This window comes from Prionailurus bengalensis, chromosome B4 (genome assembly GCF_016509475.1).
Source record: "Prionailurus bengalensis isolate Pbe53 chromosome B4, Fcat_Pben_1.1_paternal_pri, whole genome shotgun sequence".
In the NCBI taxonomy this organism is placed as follows: Eukaryota; Metazoa; Chordata; class Mammalia; order Carnivora; family Felidae; genus Prionailurus; species Prionailurus bengalensis.
In genome coordinates, this window is record NC_057358.1 from 84,191,699 (window position 1) to 84,207,267 (window position 15,569).

Here is a 15,569-nt window from a genome sequence, read left to right on the forward strand (position 1 = left end):
CTTTATTTTAGACTTTTCCAAGAGGCAAAATTGAGAGTACTATGTCGGTATTTAAATAACCATTTAAAATGTAACTGTTAAAAAAAAGCACAAATCATTCTTTTTGATGTTGTTGTTATTTATTTATTTATTTATTTTGAGAGAGAGAAAGAAAGAGAGAAAGAGAGAGAGCAAATGGGGGGAGGGCAGAGAGAGAGGACGAGAGAGAGAATCCCAAGCAGTCTCTGAGCTGTCAGTACAGAGCCCGATGTGGGGCTCAAACTCACAAACTGTGAGATCATGACCTGAACTGAAACTATGTAAGATGCTTAACCAACTGAGTCACCCAGTTGCCCTAGTGAAAATCATTCTTAAAGATGGAACAAAAACAGGTGCATTGCCTACCCCTGGTCTAGAGGAAGAACATAAACAGATGGTCATACTTCAATGTACAAGTTGTACTGATAGAAACAAGAGGTACAAAAATGCACTTGAACTATTTTATTCCTTGAACCTACCAGATGTTTTCGTTTCTGGTTGTGTGAGAGTCCTTTGCCTGTTGGGGGAACATGGAGAGACCTCATTGGGTTGCCTTTTCTTTTCATCCCCGGCTCTCATCTTCCTTTCTCATTTTTTTCTCTGACCTCAAACTGCCATTCCCATTTGCTTGCAGAGCTCTTTTACTGGGGACAAGAAGAGGAGGCCTAGGGGGAGGGAGGAAGGGAAGGAGGAGGCCAACAAGAATGTTAATTTCCCATGCGCCAACCTAATTACAGAGCAGATACAAATCCCTCCAAATCTTTTGTGCTGCTTTATGTGCATTCATTATTTTCCTCATCTTTTTGTCACCAGCCAACCATTTAACTAGTTTACAGTCAGTTCCAGAGAAATTTATGGAGATTAGAAATCACCAACCTAAACTGAAGCCCCGAAGACATCTTACCTGTTACTACCTTGGTAGGTAATGTGTTTTAATAAATTCACTCTATCAGAAACCTGGTGCCAGCTGCACAGCCTGTCTTATCACAAAGGCTTGTGAACTGCCCCATATATGGAGTATTGATGATCAGAAAGCCTCATCTCAGATTGTTCTGGAATGTTTCATCAACCAGAGCCCATCATTTTGGGAATCTTTTAAATAAGTAGAAGGAAAATGTTAGGAGCCTAAAAAAGTCATTTAACTCTGTTGCATTTCCTTTTCTGTGATTAATTTCATTTCCCCTGGGAAAAGTTACTCTTTGAAGTTGTGGATGGATTTTTCTCTTGGAATTATTAACACATACCATTCCTGACAAGTAGTGTGCTCCCTGTGGCAATTTTTGATTTTTCTCACAATTAAATGCAGTTAATATTGATTTGTTGTCATTATTATTGTTTGTTGTTAATGTGACTTGAACACCAGCCATATTTTCTTTTTGGAATATATGGTTCTAGGGTAAGATTTTTTTCCTAATACATTCTGACTAGTGTTGTGTATGTATCAGAAATGATGTGCGTGTTGATTTGATGTCTGATCAGATCAGCTCTGCCAAGGCAAATGAAAAGTAGGAGGATGTTTTATGGTGTTTTATGGCTTGAGCCCAAATAATGACTATTATGGGAGACAACATGCATATGTATGGTGAGCTCATCTCTCAGACTGGTGGGCACTGTTGCAAGGAAGCCTTTCTGATTACCACTAGATGAGCTCTTAAATATTAAGAGGGAGAGGCAGCCTTGCTAAAGGTTGACCTATGATCAAAACCAGAGCTATAGTCATAGCAAGTTTGTGTGTGCATGTGTATGTGTGTGTGGGATATAGAGGGTAGATGTCTGCCACTTAGTCTTGTACTTGGCCAATCCCCCTGGACTTATTATGTCTGGGTCATAAATGACAGAGAAGCCTTTAACTATATTTTTTTGTGAGTAGAAGGCAATATTGTGGTATCGGAATCTGTGGTGGCCAGTTGTTAGTTACCCCCCTCTACTTCTTTTTTTGCAAACACAACATTGTTTTTTGTTTTTTTGTGTGTTTTTTTTTGGTGGGGGGAGGTCTCAGTTATGGGAGCTAAAATTGTGATTAATTTTAGTTATTAATGGAAATCTCATTCCTCTGGATGGAGTGTCCCTTCCCCAGTGCTCTCCTTAGCCAGCATGGCCCAATACATGAGGACTTCTGTTCAGTGCCCTGCAAGGAGATGGGCTTTTGAGGAAAACTCTCCAACCTTTTGCTCAGTTGATGTTGTCTGATGTGCTGCTTGGATCTGTAGTAGTTATCTTGTGATAAGAATGGCAAAGTTTAGATGGGAAGAGATTAGATGTATGAAGGTGTTGTAGAAATGCTGCACCAAATCTGGAACACTGTACCTCTAGACTTCTTGTCAAGTGAGATCAGTAAATGCTTTTTATCACTTAAGCCGCCATTAATTGGGTTTTCTCTTTCTTTCAGTTGCTTGAGGCCAAATGACTTTACCATCAAAATGGAGAGAGATCCTCTCATGTACTTCACCACAAAGCTTAGAGGCATCCCATACTTCAAGAGCTCCATCTGAAGAGGTAGCTTACCATTTATATAATTTGTTTGCATAGCAGTCCGGTGGTCAGTGGATGGTTCTCCCTGTGGGCTTTCATCTGGAAGGTTCTGTGGTCCTCTTGGACCTTGTGGTCAGAAAGCATGGAGGAGAGAGGCCTGCCTCTTAAAAGCCTTGGTCCGGAAGTGGCACACATCACTTCCGCCCCCACCTCACAGTAAGAATGAATTATGTGTCTCTACTATTAAATTAATTAAACAAGGAGGCTGTGAGAATACGGTGGTTCTAATACTTTAGCAGCTTACCTAACCACCCTGAACCTAAGCCTGTAAATGCCTCAAGGTTAAGAAATAAAAACCTCAGGGCAACAAATCACAAACAGCTAACTAGGCTTTTCCAAATGAGGTGAACGCTTCAGCTTTAACCAATCAAATAATATCCTTGCTTTGCTTCCCCCTTTTCTCTCTGAAAGTCTTTCTTCTCCCTCTTGTTGGTGGAGAGTGCCTAACTACTCTGGTTTGGTGCTGCCCTGTTGGAATCCATTTTCGTTTAAAGAAACTTAATAATTCTAAAGATATGCCCTATTTTACCTTTTATCACTACCTAATGGCCAAAGGAGAGGAAATGGTTTTGTCTGGCTGGGCAGCTACTTCCCACTTACAACTTTTGAAATGGGAGAATGGATTTTGATGGGTAATCTCTGCTCCAGTCAGGTCCTCCCAGAAGTACTCACTTGGGCTGGGCTTGGGGTGGAGCAGATACTTTGCAGAGCCCTGGAGTTCTGAACTGGCTGGTGTGGTCAGCTAGTGACACATAGGTTAACAAGGCCAATGATTTACCGTTAATCTTCTAGAGGCAGAAGTGGCATTTCCACCCCGCTTCTTCAGAATTATCTGCCTATGTAAAATTACTGAATAATTAAAAAAAAAAAAACCCTTTCTTTCACCTAACTATTTAGATTTGGGATGACCATCACATTGAATTTCATTTATGATTTTTAAAAAAAAATTTTTTTTCAACGTTTTTTATTTATTTTTGGGACAGAGAGAGACAGAGCATGAACGGGGGAGGGGCAGAGAGAGAGGGAGACACAGAATCGGAAACAGGCTCCAGGCTCCGAGCCATCAGCCCAGAGCCCGACGCGGGGCTTGAACTCCCGGACCTCGAGATCGTGACCTGGCTGAAGTCGGACGCTTAACCGACTGCGCCACCCAGGCGCGCCTCATTTATGATTTAACATAAACCATGTATCAACACTCTAAACTGTAATATACACACCTGTCAAGTCCTTTTATTTAAGAACAAAGCACTTAAAAGCACATGGTAGTTTTTAAAAAAACGATTTCTGATGGCTGCTTGGCTTACGACTACTTAGAAATGGAATTTCAAAGTGAGCATCAGACTTATTTTTCAAGTGCCTTGTCATAAATGCATTGCTACCCATGTAATAAAGTAATTTTCCCTTGTGTGATAAATATAGCACTAAAGAAGAATGAGCCTTGTCTGATAAAATGGCTTTTATTAATCTCCTAATGTTTTTATTTTGTTCCAGAATTATGATTAGTTTCAAGAGAGTAGCAAATAGGTTATGATCAGAGTTGAATATTATTGCCATCAGATATCTTTGGTTAATGCCTGCTGCTTATTTCAAAAACAAAATGCTTCCATTAAGAAAAATCAACGATAATGGCCTGACTTTATTATCAAGAAATTATACCTGTTATGTAAACCTTGCTAATTATAAGTGCTTGAATTCATGTGGGTGATAAAACAGATGAAAGAGACCATTTATTAGGGGAAGTACTTGGCGTTTGTACCAGCCTAATCAAACAGAAATGATGAAAAAACAATCCAAGGAAAAAAGAAATGCTAATGAGGAATGGAATGTGTCCAGGAATGAATTATACCAGGAGACAAATGGCGTGTAGGATTAACACCAAGGGATTCATCATGGAAACCTGTTCCCCTCAGCCTCCTCACCTCCTCTTCATGCCTTCCTTCTTACTTTTCCTGGATGACCTCATGCATGCACCTGCTCCAGCTTCTACTGACTTCTGACTCCTTATAACTTCAGCACAGACCTCTTACCCGTGGTCCGGTCCACCTTCTGACCATCTCCTTATGGTTAACGGGAGTCATTTTAATGACTATAACCTATATATTGAACCAGATTTAGACATAATCATTAAGGCAATTTTATTTTTGTCCTTTTTATTTTTACATTGTTCCCTCAACTTTTTATTTTGAAATTTTCAAACCTACAGAAAAGCAGAAATAACAGAATAAACAGATGTATAACTTTCACCTCCTATATTCACCAACTGTTAATGCTTTGCCACATTTCTCTCCCCCACCTTCTGTCTTGTGGTCCATTTTCCACACCTCTTCACAGAGTCCAGCCCTGCTCTGGCTCCCTAAGGGTCTGTGCGTTGGGGTTTCTGTGGACACAGGCACTCCCATCTGTGTCTGTTGGTCTGACTTTGAGAGTTAAAGCTATTTGGGGCAGCAGTGGAGGGAGACAGCAGAAGAGGAGGGGTCACTTTAGTAAGGAATGTTGTGAGCCTTGGGGTCCGTGTGCCAGCGCTGGTGAAGAGGCCATTCCTTCAGGGTGCAGCTTGGCCACTTGAGGGCTCAGGGTGGTGCCAGAATGTCAGGTGAGACTGTGGTCCCAAGTGTGATGTTCTCCTGCAGGACACTGGCAGCTGTGTGGGGGAGTGGTGCTCCAGACAACTCCCTCAAGTTGTTTTGATGGTAAACATTTGGAACAGAAACGTGTGAACAGACATATTTCCGAGCATAACGACACTTGGAGCTTCAAAGAATGGGTGGATTTTGAGGCTGGGAAGGTGGCCATGGTTGTAAAAGCTTGTGAATGTAAGTGGAGGCCAGAAAATGGCAAGATGTAGGCATTGCTATTACCGTGGCTTCACAGGCTGGCAAGGTCTGAGGGCATTGGGAACGTCCCTGGGGACAGAAATAAAGAAAGAAAAAGAAATACAGGCTGAAGAGAGAAACTTTTCTTTTCCCTATAGTTCGTCACACCATAAGAGTGTAAAAGTAATTCCTAAGTCGTTAGGAAGTCATCATGTAGATGGTACACATGCTATGTAAACATATGCAACGATCTCCCTGTTTGGCCAGCTGATCTCCAAAGACTTTGAGGGCTATCAGTTCTGGTTTTGTTGTAATAGAAGTAAAATATTTTTGTCCGCACTAACTGTATTACTCTGTCTTTCCAAGCATTAAAGCAAAATGTAGAAATTATTACTGTCTCAAAAATATTGGCAATGGGGTGGGGGCGCTAGGTGGCTCAGTCGGTTAAGCACCTTACTTTGGCTTGGGTCATGATCTCACGGTTCGTGGGTTTGAGCCCTGCATTTGTCTGTGCTGATGGCTCAGAGCCTGGAGCCTGCCTCGGATTCTCTGTTTCCCTCTTCCTCTGTTCCTCCCCTGCTTGCATTCTGTCTCTCTCTCAAAAGTAAGTAAACATTTGGGGCGCCTGGGTGGCGCAGTCGGTTTAGCGTCCGACTTCAGCCAGGTCACGATCTCGCGGTCCGTGAGTTTGAGCCCCGCGTCAGGCTCTGGGCTGATGGCTCGGAGCCTGGAGCCTGTTTCTGATTCTGTGTCTCCCTCTCTCTCTGCCCCTCCCCCGTTCATGCTCTGTCTCTCTCTGTCCCAAAAATAAATAAACGTTAAAAAAAAAAATTCAAAAATAAGTAAACATTAAACAATTAAAAAAAAATTTTTTTTTCAACGTTTATTTATTTTTTTTGGGACAGAGAGAGACAGAGCATGAACTGGGGAGGGGCAGAGAGAGAGGGAGACACAGAATCGGAAACAGGCTCCAGGCTCCGAGCCATCAGCCCAGAGCCTGACGCGGGGCTCGAACTCCCGGACCGCGAGATCGTGACCTGGCTGAAGTCGGACGCTAAACCGACTGCGCCACCCAGGCGCCCCTAAACAATTTTTTTAAAATATTGGCAATAGGTTTTTAAAAAAAATGCTTTTAATCAGAAGCCACTAGGCATGTATTGCAGATTTTATTTTCCAAAGATGGCAGCAAAGATCTCTCCTACGGCACATGCTCTTACATTATGATTATGATGTTCTTCTCATCAAATCGGGGATCTGTGTCCCCTCTTCTTGTACCCTGGTGGACTTTGTGACTGCTTTGACACATAGAATATGGTGGAAATAATGCTATGTGGCTTCTTTAGCCAGATCATAAAAATGCCATACATTTCTTCTTTTCTCTGGTGGGACATTTGTTCTTGGCACTCAGGTGCCATGCCATGAGGAAGCCCAATTAACCCATGTGAAGAGACCACCCCAAGTGGCATGTATAGGTGTTCCAACCAACAGCCTGGCTGAGATTCCAGCTGACTACTAGCATCGATCACCAGATGTGTGAGTAGAAATCCTGCCAGATGATTCCACTCCTCAGTCACTAACTCTCATCTTTGATGCCTCCTGCTTGAATAGTCTACTATGAGAGAGCAAAGACAAGCCATTCCTGTTGTGCTCTGTTCAAATTCCTGACCCATGGACTCTGTGAGTTAATCAAATGTCTGTTTCATGCCACTAAATTTTGGGTGTTTGCTATGCAATAGTAGTAACTGGGGCAGTGTATGTACCCTTTTCTAGTTTGTTGACAACTCAGTTTTGATCATCTCATAATGTTTTATAAGTGAATCAATTTGAAGACACTTTCTTTACCCTGTATAGTTGAGGTCTTAATTTGAGAATTGTCTCTGTGAAATCCTTTAGTTCAAACATACCTGAGTAGTCAGGAGAGACTATCTGTGGTGTAATTTCCCCACGAGTCTTTGTGCAAAGGACCAATGAGCCTGGGGAGAAAGAACTCAACCTGAACAGAAGGGCTCTTGCTCAGGAACTTGGTGCCAGGATAATGGTCTAGGGTTAGAGGGCTGGATTAGCCCTGAATACAGTTCAGTGTCATCCTTTGATCTGGCTTCCAGCTCAGCCACTGTAGAGCCAAGCGTGAATTCCAGGGAGTCACAGTATAAGAGTGAGTAAAAGGACAGGAACGGTTTCAGTTTATCTTGCTTGTTCTCAATAGGTTCAGCAGCGCTTGTGCCAGCAGCATTGGCCAAATGAGAAGCTTGACCTTGGCTGTTGGGCATTGAGTATCTACCTCATCGTTGACTTTGATGGTGTTGACAAAAATCCAGAAGAAGCGAGGGGCAAATGTTCTTTCTATGTGGAAGCTGGGAAGAGCAACTTGCCCATTCATTCATTTGTGATGTGGTAGGAACCCTGAACTATCTATAAATTCTGTTCTCCTCTTTTTCTATAATAACAGAATTGTAGTTGGGCGCATGGCTGCCAAAATACCCTACATTTATCATCTTCCCTTGCAGTTAGGTGTTGCCTGTGGAATGTGAGAAGTGACGTGTGCCACTTGCGGTTCTGGGGCTTTAAACCTAGATATGCATCTCTAAGCTTTCTTTTTCCTTCTCACTGGCTGGAACCCATCAATTCAACCTTAATATACAGATGAAAACAACACCCTGGGTTTCTGAATGACTGTGTGGAGCAGGGCCACCCACTGATATGGAATGTTGGCCACTAATTTTGAGGTGAAAAATAAACTCTTTTTTCAATCTTTAAATTATTGTTGAATCTCTGTTTGAGTAGTGAGTGTGGTCTTACCCTAACTAATACACTCATTTATCCAACAAATGTTTATTAAACTATATATCTGGTTCCATGAAAGATGAGGGAATAAAATGGTGAACTTAAAAGTTATTGGGGGATGTAGACAAGTGAAAATATAATAACAATTTGTTATATATACTAAGGGCTCTAGAGGAGAGGTGCATGATGAAGTAAGAGTATATAGTTGGGAGAATTGACCTAGTAGTGGAGATTAATAAGGGCCTTTCTGAGTATACATGCACCCACACACACAAAGATTGAGTTGAGGTCTTCAGGAAGAGTGGAAGTTAATTTTGGGATGGGAGGTAATTGGTGGAAGCCATTAGGCAGAAGGGGCAGCATGTGCAAAGGCCCTGGGGTAGCAGTTTACATGGTACACTTGAGGATCTGAAAGAAGACTGGTGTGGCTGACATGATGAAAAGGAGTATGGTACGAGATTTGTCTGTAGAGATAGAATGAGGTCTGACCATTGGGGGCCTTGTAGGCCAAGATCTTGGTCTTTATCCTAAGAGCGAAAAGATTATCATTATGGAATACTAACTAAAGCTATTGAAGAATTGAAGTGGAGGGATGATAATAGAATTGTACTTTGGAAAGTTTTCTTTGGTAGCTATGTGAGGAGCAAGAGAGAATGCAGGGAGTCTGGTTAGGAGGCTACTGCAATAGAGTCCATTTTACTTGGGAACATGCATGCTGGACCCTCTGGGATTCCCGAGAAGAATTTAGGAGTGGCTTCGAATTGGGCTAGGATTCCCAAAGTTGTGGGTAGGCGTGAGCCAAAAAAATACTATTTTGTGTTTACAACCCTTGTTTTGCATGCATGCTGGTAGATTAGGGAATCTCAGATCCCAAAAACATAATTCCAACAGCTCTGTTTTGTGAAGCCCGAATTAAGATACATGGCGTGACAACGAGGCAAACACCGTAAGTGCCGGCATGGTGCGTGGAAAGTCTGTGTTGTAGTATATTCTGGATGAACGTCAGTCGGATTTGGTGTCTCACGTCCTTCTAGTTAAGGTGGGAATAGAAGCAACTTTAGGTTATTTCGTACGACCCCAGGATAGAGCGTGAACATCCTGATGGGGTGTGAAACTTTATGCGTTATTAAGATGCTTTATCTACACGATGCCAAGCTGCTGCTGAGTACCAAGGCATCTGAAACTCAGCGGGCTCTTTCATTTTTGCATGATTGTCACTGGTGGGGTGGTCTAAGGACCTGTGCAGTTTAAAGTAAAGACCTTATGCCCTCAATTTTTTGAGACTTCACAATACAAGGCAGACTCCTGAGCCCCTGTTGGAGGTTTTATGTGTAGGTGGCATTGTGCAGCATGTTCTATGTTCTACTGTGGCTCGTATGCTCGCTCTTAAATGGTAGCTTCTCTGAATGGTTTTTTTTTCCCCATTGGGCGGGCTCATTGATGGAAACTGAAATGATGGCAATGATTTAAATCTCAACTATAGGAGCAGGGAAATTGAAATTTACAGCTATTTTCAACTCAATCAATTAGGCATAGTTCTGAGGATCATGTGGTAGCGACAAGTCCTATGACAGATGACATGAAATTATAATGTTAATGTTTTAAAAAGTCCCAAATCTCTGGTATGGTTTACAGCTCACTGTCCCTCAAGTTATTTGTATTAGTCTCTGACCGATGTGATCAGTGTGAACTAGTGTATATGAAAATAAAGATTAGAATTCTTTGCTTTTCCTCGTCCTTCATCTGTAGAGATACATAGAGATATTATTTGGTTATCATGATGTTAAAAAACATATATCGTTATAATTCATATTTTAAAAATTGTCTCTGATGATAAGGCTGGTAACTCATTGTTTTCAAAATGTTGAATATTTGGAGTGTAAGGGACAACGTCCATCACTAAATCCTATTGGTTGCCCTTTTTATCTCTTGAACCCATCCCCTTCTCTCTACATCTACCTTCATAATTTCTTCTGAAATAACCTCCTAACTTATCTATCTGTTACCTGCATACCTGGAGCTAGCTACAACTTGGGGTTAAAGCCCGGTTCTATGTACGACTGTCTTCATTTCAGATACCAGCTGCAAAGTCAGAGGTCTCCAGGGCCACTTCCGACCAAGCTTTGGTGTTTTTACTGAGGCTTCACTCTATAGGCAATGATTGATTGAATCATTGGCTACTGTGACTGAACTCAGTCTCTAGCCCCTGGACCAATCCCCATGACTGAGGGATGAGACTTTACGGCACATCTTGGAAACACCCATTAGAACCACATGGTCTGAAAAGCATCTACCTGAAGATGCTGTTCTGGGCACCTGTTTTAATACATTTTCTTTGAAGTTCTTTTTGCCTCTTTTCCCTCACATTTGTGCATTTATAAAATGACACCAAGGAGAGAGAGCCTCTGTTAGGTCCTAATCTCTCTTGACCTTGTGGTTACATCTGAATATTCTTAACAAAGGTGAATTGCCAATGTCTCTTTTAACAAGGGAGTGTGCTCAAGGCGGGAGCCCCAGGAGTTCAGGGCAAGGTCCAGGCAGGCTGGTACCTGGGAGAAGGACCCATGGAATGTGTGTTGACTGGCAGGACCCACTAAACTTCTAGAGTAGAAATCCTGAGACTGATTCGGGAAGGGTTTCTCTATTTCCGGTAGATAAGAAATAAATTTCCGTGTGCTGAAAACGAGAACACAGAAAGATTGGTGCTTATATGAGGGAGAGAGGGAAGGAGAGAGAATAACTGTGCCCATCCTACTTCTGACCTTTGTGCCTGCAGCTTTTCTCTCTCTTTTGGCATGTCTCCTAGCTTGGGGGCTTGCCTGGGGGCCTCCCCAGCCAGTTTTCTGCTCTACAAGCCAGGACACGAGGCTTGTTAATTTTTTGGTCTTGTTTTTAATCGGCTTAGAAATTTAATCAGAAAAATGCCAGGTACATAGGATTGTCTAAAAAAAAAAAAATCTATTAATTAGCTACCCTTGGGCTTGCCTCCTCAAGTTAGGTTTAAACCCTGAGGAGAAAATGACATACGGCTCTGTTCTATACCTCCAGGTATGGATAACCATCACCCACGATGAAAGCATCAGTGAAGATACTGCTTTGGAGAGATTCAGATTGTAGAGAAGAAAAGAGGTTTTGAGAGTTCATTACTGGATCATTGAACTGGTAAGAATTATAAAGAGCTCCATTTTCTTTTTAGTTTTCTCTGTGTATGGAATTCATTTTTCTGGTGTGACAGATGTGCTCATAAAGGGCCAAACATTCACTCTGCTAATGACACTTGACATTTCTTGTCACCTGAGAAATAAGGATGCCTAATTTCAGGATATGTGCATAAAGGTGGTAACAATCAGTCCACCATGTGGGCTCTTTGGGGAGCTAAACATTCAAAATGGACTCAGGCTCAAAAACTGTGAGACACATTCCAAATATGCAGTTAATCCAATTTGTCTGCCATACCTAACTTCTCTTTATGCCCATGGCCTTTGGTTTGTCCACCCCCAGCAGAATTCAATCAAGGGTGGCCTCTTGCTGCAGGGATGGCCCGTCTACTGTCAAGCAGCTAGCTTGTTATATCGTCCCCTCTCTTTTTCTCTACGCGCACCCCCTCCCCCCCACCCGCCGTCTTTTTTCTCTTCTGAAGATCTGGTTAAAATGTGGATCCTGAGTCAACAGGTCTAGGATAGGGCCTGAAATTCTGCATTCTAACAAGCTCCCTGGTGACACAGTGTTGTTAGTTTCAGGGCCACGCTTTGCGTAGCAAGGGACTAAGTCACAGAGACAGAGAGAATTAAGAGTCCAGCCAGATGCCTTTACTGTGATGCTGGTGTGAAGGTCTGGGAACTCATGCTGTGAAGGGTCTCGGACAAGCTCTAGTTTTGTCCTCTGAAGTCTGTTTTTATTTTTGCCCCACTTTCCCATCGGTTCCACAAGAGATGTTATCTTTTTTTTTTTTTAAGTTTTATTTATTTTGAGAGAGAGAGAGAGAGAGAGAGAGAGAGAGAGAGAAAACAAGTACGGGAGGAACAGATAGAAAGAGAGGGAGAGAGAAAATTCCAAGCAGGCTCCCCACTGTCAGTGCAGAGCCTGATGTGGGGCTTGATCTCACGAACTGTGAGATCATGACCTGAGCTGATATCAAGAGTCAGACACTTAACCTACTGAGCCATCCAGGTGCCCCAACTTGTTCATTCTTTTAGTGACAACTCCTCTAGTTAAGAGATGTAATTTAAAACATCAGTACTTCCAATACTGTGAGCTGAAGAAAGCAGAAAAATTAGCTGTTTGATATAAAAACCACCAGAAAATACAGTAAATGAATCAACTGTTGGAATGCTAAGGCATACATTTATTTGCAATGTGAATGGTACATCAGTTGTGATTTTACTATGACCCATGATTATTTCCAATTATGTATCTACAGTTAATAGAAACTAGTTTGTCTTTTTTTTTTTTTTTTTCAACGTTTATTTATTTTTGGGACAGAGAGAGACAGAGCATGAACGGGGGAGGGGCAGAGAGAGAGGGAGACACAGAATCGGAAACAGGCTCCAGGCTCTGAGCCATCAGCCCAGAGCCCGACGTGGGGCTCGAACTCACGGACCGCGAGATCGTGACCTGGCTGAAGTCGGACGCTTAACCGACTGCGCCACCCAGGCGCCCCAAGTTTGTCTTCTAATTAATGCATCCACAAAGTGGGGAGAAGCCTGGGATGATGTGCATACTAATATGTGACTGTTTGGGTTGTTTTATTGCTTGCCCTTGGGTGGCAGCCACATCTCAGTTTGGATTGGGCAGTGACACCGAAGTGGAAAATGTACCTGGTGATGTAGATGGCCATAAAGATAAGAAGCTGTACTCAGAAAATTGGGTGTGGAAGTGAAAGGAACCCAAAGGTTTTGGCCAATATTCAGTCAATCAAGGCATACTTACTGAGCACCCACTTTCATACAAGTCTCCATGGTGGGTGTAGTGGGGATTCTAGAGTGAACAAAATGCTATTCTTTCCCTTGAGGCTCTTACAGTCTAGGAAAAATTGTTAAGAATTGGTCTCTTTTCACTCCATTTTCCATTAGCTGACAACTACATTGACCCTCTTTTCCTTAACTCAATGTAATACATCTCTAATGTTAAAGTTTCAGTCTCAGCCATCAAGCCAATGGGGGAGGTATTTTTATTTTATTTATTTATTAAAAATTTTTGAAAAAAGCGTATTTATTTTGAGAAAGAAAGAGAGAGAGAGAGAGAGAGAGAGAGCATGGGGGAGGGGTAGAGAGAGAGGGAGAGAGAGAGAGAATCTCAAGCAGGCTGCACACTGTCAGCACAGAGCCTGATGGGGGTCCTGAACTCACGAACCGTGAGATCATGCATGACCTAAGCCGAAGCTGAATGCTCAACCAACTGAGTCACTCAGGTATCCTGGAGGTATTTTTTTTTTTTTTTTTTTTAGTTTTAACATTTTTTTATCTTACAGAAAATACATGCTCACTATATATGATGTTTTAAAAATATTTGAAATGTCTGTAGACATACAGTTGAATGCATGATACATTTTAATCTAGTCATTTTTATCGTATTCACATTTGCTGTTTTAATGCTTTTATTCTATTTTTATTTATTTATTTATTTTTTAAAATTTATATCCAAGTTAGTTAGCATAACTAACTATGCAACAATGATTTCAGGGGTAGATTCCTTAATGCCCCTTACCCATTTAGCCCATCCCTCCTCCTGCAATCCCTCCAGTAACCCTCTGTTTGTTCTCCATATTTATGAGTCTCTTTTGTTTTGTCCCCCTGAGGGAGGTATTTTTAATGGGCATTTCCAGTGCTTCTCAGCTCTTATGATGTGGGTGATAGTCCACTCTGAAGGCTAGGCGCATGCCCAGCTTTCCCTAGTCAGAGCCATTCTTTGTTCAGTTAACCACAACCACCTTTCTGGCTGAACAGCTCCTTCCATACTCCATCTGAGGAATTTCTGTCTTGGTCTCTGCAAGAAGATACCTGGAGAAGCTATTTCAGAAGCCAAATGGCCAAAATGATATAGTCCGGTGAATTTGATGAGCCTTGCCATCCGCCTGTCGATCTCCCACAAATCTTTTTTACCCTTTTTTTTTTTTTGAAAAGGGATAATGTATTATGGTGAATAAGAACATCAGTGTACCAGGGCCGGGGGTGATATGGACTGAACCGTGAGACCCCAGTTGAATATATTGGAGATAGTGCTGTTAAGGAGGTGATTAAGGTTGAATGAAGTTATAAGGGTGGAACCCTGATCTGATAGATCTGGTGCCCTTGTAAGAAGTGGAAAAGACACCAGAGCCCTCTTTGCACCGTGTGAGGACACAGTGAGAAGGCACCATCTACAGCTTAAGGAGAGAGGTCTCATCAGAGCTCAACCATGCTGGCAGCCTGACCTTGGACGTCCAGCCTCCAGAACTGGGAGAAAATAAACGTCTGCTGTTTAAGCCACCCGGTCAATGGTGTTTTGTTACGGCAGCCAGAGCAGACTAATACAAGGGGTAGCTCAGTGAGCAAGAGGCAAGCTGAGGTGGGCTGGGGGAGAGAGAAAGGTGGTTGTGCATGCCGTCAGTGCTGGGGACTGGTGACTGGTGACTGGGATGGTTCTCAGTGGAGGTTAGCTTCATCCTTGTCTTCGAAGAGTTTAAAAAGCCACAGCTGGGAACCATGGCTGCACTTCTCACGGATGGTAGCAAGAAAGCTGCTGGTGACAAGGTGCATATTTGATTTCAGGTGTACCGGCAAGAGCATTATTTTACTTTAAACCACAAAGAAGATGTACATCTTGTAACACAGACGGTGAAGGAGTCACGTAAAAATAGGCCTTTGGCCTTAGAACCACAGTCTTAGGGAATTCAAAGTTTGATTCTTGAATATTTCTTAATTTTTGATGGCCCCAGTAAACTGCACATTAAAACCACAGATTTCCAATCTACTGATCTGATTATTAGAGTTTCTGTTTCTCAGGAATTATTAGGAGGGAAAACAACTATATCCAAGCTACCAGGAGATGCACAGCCACTGATAATTAGAAAGAAATAAAATCGATGTCTAAATGAATGTGCAGTTTACATGCAAAGGTAACCTTTTATTCTTTCCAATTAGGATGTTATTTCTCTGTAGACTTGGCAGATGAGGCTGTGTTATAAATAGAAGTGATATTTTGTAGGGTTCTTCTAACTGAAATGTGCATGAGGTCAAATTATAATCAAGGTAATATATATAAGTAATGAGCTGAGCCCACATTCCCAGGCATTTATCCATTTAGTGGTAATAAATGAGCAGAGATGAAAAGAGAGCTTCTGGACAAACATGGCCAAATAGTTACTTGTGTAGCTGGAGCACAGCATCTTATCTCTTTGTAATGAATGCTTGCCAGTGATAATCAACCTCATTTGTTAATTGT